Source organism: Oncorhynchus nerka, linkage group LG27, assembly GCF_034236695.1.
Source record: "Oncorhynchus nerka isolate Pitt River linkage group LG27, Oner_Uvic_2.0, whole genome shotgun sequence".
Classification (NCBI taxonomy): Eukaryota; Metazoa; Chordata; class Actinopteri; order Salmoniformes; family Salmonidae; genus Oncorhynchus; species Oncorhynchus nerka.
The window spans coordinates 33887556-33898922 of record NC_088422.1 but is presented as its reverse complement, the minus strand read 5'-3'; positions in this window follow the sequence as shown (position 1 = coordinate 33898922).

The window sequence follows — 11367 nt, the reverse complement described above, 5'->3', positions numbered from 1 at the left end:
TCAATCTTTACAGGAGATGTCCAAACAGGGAAAACATAAATCCTCTATCTTTACAGGAGAGTCCCCCTTCTAGTAGTAGAGGAGAATAGCAGGGCATAGCAGGGCTAGCGGCAACAGACTGCTGGTCCCTCCGGGTAGGCGCGGGCCGTAGAGGACAGAGACACCTGCTCACACGCAGCATCTGATGAAGAGGCAGATTACGACAGGACGGGACAAGGGCAAAGCAAACAAGAATCCGACAAAGACAGAAGCAGAAACAGAGAGAGAAATAGAGACTTAATCAGAGGGCAAAAGAGGGGACAAGTGTGAGAGAGTAAACGAGGTTGTTAGGAGAATGAGGAACAGCTGGGTGCAGGAACGGAACGATAGAGAGAGAGAGAGATAGAAAGAGAGAAAGTAACCTAATACGACCAGCAGGGGGAAACGAAGAGAAGAGAAAGCACAGGGACAAGACATAACATGACACCTTCACACTGGAAATTGGCCTATATGGATAAGGCCAAATTGCAATGTTTCGAACAGAAGAACTTTAAAACGCATATACATAGCCATGGTAGCAATTGAAAGGGAACGCTTTGGAGATTACGGGGAAATTATCAAACCAAATGTGAGGACACAACAGTTCACCTGACACAACACTGAATCCAAACATTACACTGTTGATGTGATGTGCATTTTACATTTATTGTACTCTTCCAGCATTTGTCAATAACAAAATCTAAAAAGTACTCTAGATACATTCAGTAACATAATAATATTCAAATTCTGGGGTAGGTGCAAAATAAGAAAAAACTATTGCAATACCTATACCTGACAACAGACGTAAGGAAACATATTATTATATGTGCAGCCAAAGTGCAGGCCAGAAGTCCTAGAAATAACGTGTATTAGCAGGGGCTAAGGTAGCTGAGGAACCCTCAACTCCGATTCACCTCAATATGGGAATGGAGTTGAGGCACAGTTTCTAAACCCAGAGGCGCAACAGGCCGGGTTTTGGGGTTGGAGAAGTCAACGAGAGAACAATTATTCTTTAGTTGTTCCTTTTCTCGTAATCTACAGGTACAACCTAGATTCGAGCCAATGTCTTAAGTAGTTTAACATGTTATTACTCCAACCTAGTGAAAGTGGCAAACCAACACGTTTTCATTTTCGTCAAAAACAACTTTATAACGAAGAAATGCCTTTGATTTGACGGCCGCACATGCGCAGTTTGGTGCGAGACCTTTATTCCTGATGATGTGTTTCTAAGCATGAGCTCTGCTAGCCAACATCGCCATGACATTGACATTTGTATTTATTTATTGCATTACACGAACATTGTACGAAAGAATATAAATATCACACATAACAAAAGACCCCCCCACAAAATGCATAAATAATAAATAAATCCAGAGTCACAAAAAAAGTATACTGAACAAAAATATCAACGCAACATGTAAAGTGTTGGTCCCATGTTTCATGGGCTGAAAAAAAAGATCCCAGAAATGTTCCATATGCACAAAAAGAGAATTTCCCTCCAATTTTGTGCACAAATTTGTTTACATGCCTGTTAGTGTGCATTTCTCCTTTGCCAAGATTCTCCATCCACCTGACAGGTGTGGCATATCAAGAAATTGAACAAACAGCGTAATCATTACACAGGTGCACTTTGTGCCGTTTTGTCACACAACACAATGCCACAGATGTCTCAAGTTGAGGGAGCTTGCAATTGGAATGCTGACTGCAGGAATGTCCACCAGACCTGTTGCCAGAGAATTGTTCATGTTAATTTCTCTACCATAAGCTGCCTCCAAAGTCGTTTTAGAGAATTTGGCAGTACATCCAACTGACCTCACAACTGCAGACCACATGTAACCACACCAGCCCAGGACCTCCACATCTGGCTTCTTCACCTGCAGGATCATCTGAGACCAGCCACCTGGACAGCTGATGAAACTGAGTATTTCTGTCTGTACTAAAGTCAGACAGAAATGTGGGGGAAAACTGATTTTGTGGGGAAAAACTGATTCTGATTATCTGGGCCTGGCTCCCCACTTTGTTTTATAGATGAAACATTTTCCCAATAAAATGACAATATTCACAATGTATAGGCAGTGACTGTGCGTGTATGTAAAATAAAAAAGAATATCGAATTTGGTCATGCTTTACCCATCTTATCATTAATATATAGTTTCATATCTGTCCAAAATATTTCACTATGCAAACCATCACTAAATAAATGCTCTACAGTGTCATTTTCCAATTCACAAAAGCTACATTCACGTTCTACATGAATTACATATTTAGAAATAAGACTATTCGGAATATTTAAGCATCTTGTAAGAGACTTCTTTCTACCTTATTAGTTATGAAATATTTATGTGGATTAGTCCACACACACAGTCATTTCACATCAAATGAAGATGCCCATAGAAAAATTGCAGCAGGGGTAGTCTTCCGGTTAATCATTTCTATGTTTATGCCATTAAATTCTATACTATCCCTGTAACTTAGTGCATGTAATGAAAAGCTTGATCGATCCTTCAGTAAAGTAAGGATTCCATTGGGAACAGCTTTCATGAAAATATATTCCTTACACAACATAACAAAGCTATATTTGGCTAATAATTCATTGTAAATATAAAGATTACCATTATCAGTTATAAATTGACTAAGCACTAAGATATTATTGGCGAACTAATTATGAAAAAATAAGGTTTTATTTCTATATTTAATACCACCGTTATTCCAAATAAAACATTTGTGTGTAGAGAAGTTGTGCTTGTATAAAAAGGACTAGCAAATTAGAGCTTGTTAATGAAATGTTGCTAATTTAAGTTAACCCACAGCATAAGGGCATTGGAGTAAAAAATGAAGCCCCCCATTTTTCTGGAAAACAAAATGTGGTATCATATTCCAAAGACTATAAGATTTTGTTGTCTGCTTAAACAACGATCGCCAACAAGTGTGATCAGGGATTTCTATTGGAGAAGCTGTTTTAGCCTATCTTCAAACTGGACCGTCTGTGGTTGAGGGTTCCTCAGCTAGGGACAATGCAACCATTACATCTCGAGCATGCTAGCTAGCTCACTTGTACAGCAATGATACATACAAAAGCTTATCACAGGAAGCCCGCAATATCTAACAGGTACAGTGGCGATTTTAGCATGTAAATCTTGGTGGTGCAAAAAATATATATGTGGGATGCATGCCATCAATGCTACTACAGAACACAACACTATCAGTGGAGCCATGTGTGGCAGCAAAACAGTCATTCAGACTCATTTACTGCCTTTAAAAAAAAACATAGCTAATATGGCTTACTTGCTTAAACAAATGTGGTTTCTAATGACAATTGAGATGTACAAACTATGGCATAAGGGGACGACAAGCGGATAAGAGGCCATCCGTAATTTCGATTAAGACATTAATGAGCGAGCTAGGACGGACGTAGTCATAACTATTTGTTCAGCACTTTTGAAATGTACAGTGACAGAATTCAGAACATGGGCCGTTCTTACAGTGTTCTCCCTGTACACCAGGTCAGAACCGTAGGGTAAATTAAAGGGTACATATATACAGACAATGAAAACTCTTCCAGTATTCTGATTGATGATTACATTTCTCAAAAACAGTTTTGTTTTTTACCACTTTTTTCTCCCCAATTTCATGGTATCCAATTGTTTAGTAGCTACTATCTTATCTCATCGCTACAACTCCCGTACGGGCTCGGGAGAGACGAAGGTTGAAAGTCATGCATCCTTCGATACACAACCCAACCAAGTCGCACTGCTTCTTAACACAGCACGCATCCAACCTGGAAGCCAGCCGCACCAATGTGTCAGAGGAAACACCGTGCAACTGGCAACCTTGGTTAGCGTGCACTGCGCCCGGCCCGCCACAGGAGTCACTGGTGTGCGATGAGACAAGGATATCCCTACCAACCAAGCCCTCCCTAACCCGGACGCTAGGCCAATTATGCGTCGCCCCACAGCCGGTTGCGACAGAGCCTGGGCGCGAACCCAGAGTCTCTGGTGGCACAGCTGGCGCTGCAGTACAGCGCCCTTAACCACTCCGCCACCCGGGAGGCGAAAAATAAATAAAACTGGTCATAGGCTACATGTGCACCACCAAGTCAGAACAGTAGGCAAAATTAAGAGGCGAAAATAGATCAAATTATTAGGTTGACTTTCAAGTCATAGCTCTAGAAAGAGGCCAGAGTTCCCGATTTATCATTCAGAGTTGGATGAAAGTTCAAAACATATTTTCCCAGTCATAGCTTGTTTTTCCCGAGTTTACAGTTGTCTTGAACTCGCTAAAGTCCGGTTTTGCAGTTCCGAGTTAAGTTGTGTTGAGCGTGGCACAAATCATGCTTCACTGACAGCATGGCCAATGTTGAATGTTTATAATTTGAAACTAGGAAAAGAGACCCTTAATCTTAGATTTGGAACCACATAGCCACTCCATTCAATAGCAGGCTAATGATTGCTTTGCAATGCTTGCAGTTAGCCACTGATTCCTTCCAAACCACTCATTGTTGAATTTGCAATTTACAACTTGCTGTGTAATGTTTATGTCCAATAGCCAATGGCCAATGAGTACGGATACATTTTATCTATAATTTCTCTTCATTATTTATCTTCATTTGACAAGGATTAAAAAGCATTTGCCAGTAGATTTTCAACTTGATTCATGATGATGACTGCTAGTTAAGATTTTGAAAGTATGATGTTGACATGATCAGTCCAATCAAAGCTACTGTAGATATAACGGGATTTGACGTAATTTTATCTGTGGCCAATGACCTTGAGCCTTCTTTTATGGGCACTACTAATGTTACTCTATGGTAGCACCCAAGGGGCTTGAATTTTCTAGCTCTAATCTTAGACTTGGCAGTAACGTAGTGTCGCCATGAGTGACAGAACACTGAGCCAATCACGGCGCAACGCTCCATATTTTCTGCTGTCTTTCCTAACCACCAAAGAAAGCATTGAGCTAGGCTGAAACACCTCCATTTTGGCGCTGCCTTACTCAAGAAAACAAAAAAGGAGACCATGTTTGTATGCGACTTTATTACCGCCATTATATAAAAAAACATTTTTACATTGTTTGCAAACTGATATGTCACAAAATAACATGCAAAACAGGCAAGCTGGGAACTTGGAGAATGTATGTAGCAGGTTAGGATAATTAGTTTAATGTAAGGAAAAAGATTAGGGTTAGCTAAAATGCTTTCCTAACTTGCTATGAGAATCACTTCAGGCGAAGTGGCCTGTTTTTAGGGAGTCCCGTACGCAACATCCCCATATCTGCAAGCATGACCAATGGCATGACACCTTATTGATAAGTAAATTCAACCAACCAATAGGAATACTTCAACATCTAATACATATTTCTGCAGAGGCAAGTAGAAACATAACCAACCTCTTAGAAAAGCTTAGTAACCAAATATTTTCTGTAACTAACCCAAGATAGACTAGAGCCTGTCGTTTTACAATGGGAATAAATGAATCATAGCAGGCAGAGCAAGCAAGGGCAGAGCAAGCAAGGGCAGAGCCAAGCACAAGCCAGTGAGATCCTAAAATATATTTGCATATTTTCGTTAGGGAACGCCTACTCCGTGAAGTGCGTGTGCAATAACTCGATTCACCTTTGCAATCCTTCTAAATCCTTGGAAAAACCCCATGCTTCACATTTATACATCCGGTGAAATATCTGGCTCATTGGCAGCCCTCGGCTCTAACCCCTCAGCCCTTGAATGACGTTTTACATCGTTACATCCGAGTGTACCTTAAATGTCCCAGGCCCAAGCGAGTGAGAGTGATGATCGGAGAAGCAACATTCTTGGTGGGAATGTTGAAGTTGAGATGAAAAACAACCAACCTAAAGCTATTCATGTAACAAGCAAGCTAACGTAGCTAGGTAGCTACAGTTACCCATAGTTGGCTCGCTAGTTTTATTGTTTGGTCGTTTAGTCCAATACATTTTCAGAATTACCAAACATATGTTTATGAAGCTAGCTACGTTTTATAGGCTCCTCACTACGAGACTAAGCCAATGCTAAAATCAATGTCATATATTTCAGCAATAAGGCCCGAGGGGGTGTGGTATATGGCCAATATACCACGACTAAGGGCTGTTCATATGCAATACGCAACACGGAGTGCCTGGACACTGTACTTAGCTGTCGTATATTGGCCATATATCCCCAAACTCCCGAAATGCCTTATTGCTATTATAAACTGTTTACCAACGTAATTTTTAAAATGTTTTGTCATACCTGTGGTATACAGTCTGATATACCACGGCTGTCAGCCAATCAGCATTCACGGCTCAAACTACCCAGTTTATAATTTTTTTTTTTTTTTTTGCAAGCTAGCATCCTCATTTTGTCTGACAGGCCGAAAATGCAGCCATGTTGATTAAATGTGACACTTTGCGGCCACTGGAGTATGACACGTGACTACAGTTTGCATTGAATTGTGGGTCATATCAACCCCACAAGTCATCAAAGTTCTACACTTGCTCCCTGGAGCTGAATGGAGGGCAGAGTGGGCAACAGTAGTGAATTGGACCTCCACTTAAAATGGCAATCAAACTGCATATGGTTTCGACGGGGATTCCCCCAAGGGAATATGTCTAGCGCGAGGGCTGAGGGGGACTGTAACCATTGTTCTATTTATAACTGTAGTACCCAATAATATATATAAACCCTGGGTTGATGATTCAGTGTGCAGTGTGCAGTACACGTCACACTGGCGTCACACACAGATGCGCGCGCCCACTCAACATAGCTTAGGTTAACGTTTTTATTACTTCTAAACAAAATTTGGGTTCTCACGCTTTCAATTCTGTTTTAATTCTTGCTTTCACAGTTGCTAATATTATATTTGTTTGTGATCTTTGCAAAATAACTGCAAAATAACTGTTTTGGATACAGCACTAGAATGCAACTAGAATGCTAAAGCTCATTGATATAGGCTGAGGCAAAAACTAGCCAAAGAGCCATTTTTCTGGTTGAGGTGTTTTTTAGGTATAATACAGTTGATTTGCTATGATGACCCAAACATTATATTAAGCCTCTTTGGGATAGGGGGCAGTATTTTCTTGTCCGGATGAAAAGCGTGCCCAAAGTAAACTGCCTGCTACTCAGGCCCAGAAGCTAGGATATGCATATAATTGGTAGATTTGGATAGAAAACATTCTAAAGTTTCTAAACCTGTTAACATAATGTCTGTGATTATAACAGAGCTTATTTGGCAGGCGAAACCCCGAGGACAAACCATCCAGGGGGAAAAAAATTGAGTTCACTGTGTTTTCTATTGGTTTTCTATGGGTGACTAGATTTGAGGCACATGGTTGCAGTTCCTATGGCTTCCACTAGATGTCAACAGTCTTTATAAATTGGTTGATATTTTTCCTTTGAGTTTTTTATTTTACCTTTATTTAACTAGGCAAGTCAGTTAAGAACAAATTCTTATTTTCAATGACGGCCTAGGAACAGTGGGTTAACTGCCTGTTCAGGGGCAGAACGACAGATTTGTACCTTGTCAGCTCGGGGGTTTGAACTTGCAACCTTCCGGTTACTAGCCCAACGCTCTAACCACTAGGCTATTCAGAATGAGTGTCAAGCCAATTGGACTCTTTTGTTTGGAGAGCGCGACCTGGAGCTTGCTCCACTTTGATTTTATCCGCTATTGAACACAGTATATTCCGTCTTAAATTATATTGATTATTTACGTTTTAGGATAGCTAAGGATGGATTAGGATAGTTGTTTGAAATGTTTGGACCAAGTTTACAGGTAACTTATTAGATAATTTGTAGTCCTTTTGGGCGAGTTGGAACCGGTGTTTTTCTGAATCAAACGTGCCAAATAATCGGACAGTTTGGGGATATGAAAAAGGAGTTTATCAAACAAAAGGACCATTTGTGATGTTTCTGGGACAAATTGGAGTGCCAACAGAAGATCTTCAAAGGTAAGGCATGAATTATTTAGTTATTTCTGACTTTCGTGTCGCACCTGCTTGGTTGAAATATGATTTTCATGTATTTGTATGCTTTCGCCGTAAAGCCTTTTTGAAATCTGACACGGTGGCTGGATGAACAAGAAGTTAAGCTTTATTTTGGTGTATTGCACTTGTGATGTTATGAAAGTTAAATATTTCTAATAATTTATTTTGAATTTCGCGCTCTGCAATTTCACTGGATGTTGTCGAAACATTCTGCTAGCGGAACGTCTAGCCGTAACAGGTTTTAAGCAGGACATTCATACGAGCCTTAAAATCCAAACATAATCCATGCACTCATATGCAACATGTAAAAATACGCTTTTTTTTGCTTTCATTCTATAAGAACTCCCCATTGTTCTGCCACCAACTTGAAGTGCATCGCCCTCGCGTGGCAATGTTTGCAAAACACAGAAAGGCATCTGTTGTTCTTTGAGAGGTTTTGAAGCCATCTGTTGGCCATATTGGCACTCCCCAGTAGGAGCAGTCCTCCATAGGAATTCTATAATATTTAAATGAAATTGTCATGTATTGTCATGTTATGTCTTGTTCCTGTTCTTTCTCTTCACTTCGTTTCCCCCTGCTGGTCGTATTAGGTTACCTTCTCTCCCTTTCCTTCCCCCAGCTGTTCCTCATCTCCTCTAACTACCTTGTTTACTCTCTCCCACCTGTTCCCTTTTTTCCCTCTGATTAGGTCTCTATTTCTCTCTCTGTTTCTGCTTCTGTCTTTGTCAGATTCTCGTTTGCTTCACCCTTGTCCCGTCCTGTCGTAATCTGCCTCTTCATCAGATGCTACGTGTGATCAGGTACCTCTGTCCTCTACAACCCGTGCCTACCCGGAGAGACCAGCAGTCTGTTGCCGCTAACCCTGCTATTCTCCTCTGCTGCTAGAAGGGGACTCTCCTGTAAAGATCAGAGGACTTTATGATTTATTTGTCGCCCTCTCTGCGGGTTGTCTATTTTGTCAACCGATACATCTGAAGAGGATTTATGTCTTCCCTGTGTTTGGACATTAAAAGACTCTGTTTCTGTTAAACCGCTTTTGGGTCCTCACTCACCTGCATAACAGAAATGTTTTCATAGGAAAAATTACATGTATTGAACTATTTTTGTTGTAGTGGGGACAGTAACTTTAGTAATCTAAAAAAGAGTATACTTTAAGGATTTAAAAAAATATATATTTACATTTTATTTTTATGTTTAGCTCAGATAATATAATTTAAAAGTATGCTTTAAGGTGTCTGTAATAGAATAAATGTAGCAAAATCAAATGCAGACATGAATAAATGCATTTCTAGCTAATAAATGCATGAATAAATGCATTTAAATGCATTTAGATAAGAGGAATACCTATGTATGAATGCTGTTAATTGACTACAGCGTTCAACACCATTGTCCGCTCCAAGCTCGTCACCAAGCTTAGGACGCTGGGACTAAACACCTCCCTCTGCAACTGCATCCTGGACTTCCTGACGGGCCGACCACAGGTGGTGAGGGTAGGAAACATCCCCTCCGCCATGCTGACCCTCAACACGGGGGTCCTACAGGGGTATGTGCTTTGTCCCCTCCTGTACTCCTTGTTCACCCACGACTGCATGGCCACGCACGTTTGTTTGCTGACGTTTACTGACGACACAACGGTGGTAGGCCTGATCACCGGCTACAATGAGTCAGCCTATAGGGATGAGGGAAGTGACCTGGCAGTGTGGTGCCAGAGCAACAACCTCTCCTTCAACGTTAGTAAGACCAAGGAGCTGATCGTGACTACAGCAAAAGAGGGGGCTTGCACTCCCCCATCCGCATCGATAGGGCTGCAGTGGAGCAGGTTGAGAGCTTCAAGTTCCTCAGTGTCCAAATCACTAAAGACTTAAAATGGTCCAAACACCCATGCCCAGTCGTGAAGAAGGTGCGACTATGGCTCTTCGCCCTCAGAAAGTTGAAAACGTTTAGCATGAGCCCTGAAATCTTCAAAAAGTTATACAGCTGTACCATTGAGAGCATCTTGAATGGCTGCATCACTGCCTGGTATGGCAATAGCACCTCCCTCGATTGCATGGCGCTACAGAGGGTGGTGTGGACAACCCAGTACCTCACTGGGGCCGAGCTCGCTGCCATCCAGGACATCTATATCAGGCGGTATGGAAGGAAGGCCCGGAAAATCGTTAAAGACTCCAACCACTCAAGCCATAGACTATTCTCTCTGCTTCCACACAGCAAGCAGTACCGGTGAATAAAGTCTAACACCAACAGGCTCTTCAACAGCTTCTATCCCCAAGCAATAAGAATGATATACAGTGGGGCAAAAAAGTATTTAGTCAGCCACCAATTGTGCAAGTTCTCCCACTTAAAAAGATGAGAGAGGCCTGTAATTTTCATCATAGGTACACTTGAACTATGACAGACAAAATGAGAAAACAAAATCAAGAAAATCACATTGTAGGATTTTTTATGAATTTATTTGCAAATTATGGTGGAAAATAAGTATTTGGTCACCTACAAACAAGCAAGATTTCTGGCTCTCACAGACCTGTAACTTCTTCTTTAAGAGGCTCCTCTGTCCTCCACTCGTTACCTGTATTAATAGTACCTGTTTGAACTTATCAGTATAAAAGACACCTGTCCACAACCTCAAACAGTCACACTCCAAACTCCACTATGGCCAAGACCAAAGGACATCAGAAACAAAATTGTAGACCTACACCAGGCCGGGAAGACTGAATCTGCAGTAAGTAAGCAGCTTGGTTTGAAGAAATCAACTCTGGGAGCAATTATTAGAAAATGGAAGACATACAAGACCACTGATAATCTCCCTCGATCTGGGGCTCCACGCAAGATCTCACCCCGTGGGGTCAAAATGATCACAAGAACGTTGAGCAAAAATCCCAGAACCACACGGGGGGACCTAGTGAATGACCTGCAGAGAGCTGGGACCAAAGTAACAAAGCCTACCATCAGTAACACACTACGCCGCCAGGGACTCATATCCTGCAGTGCCGGACATGTCCCCCTGCTTAAGGCAGTACGTGTCCAGGCCCGTCTGAAGTTTGCTAGAGAGCATTTGGATGATCCAGGAGAAGATTGTGAGAATGTCATATGGTCAGAAGAAACCAAAATATAACTTTTTGGTAAAAACTCAACTCGTCGTGTTTGGAAGACAAAGAATGCTGAGTTGCATCCAAAGAACACCATACCTACTGTGAAGCATGGGGGTGGAAACATCATGCTTTGGGGCTGTTTGTTTGCAAAGGGACCAGGACGACTGATCCGTGTAAAGGAAAGAATGAATGGTGCCATGTATGGTGAGATTTTGAGTGAAAACCTCCTTCCATCAGCAAGAGGCTGGGTAGCCTAGTGGTTAGAGCGTTGGACTAGTAACCGAAA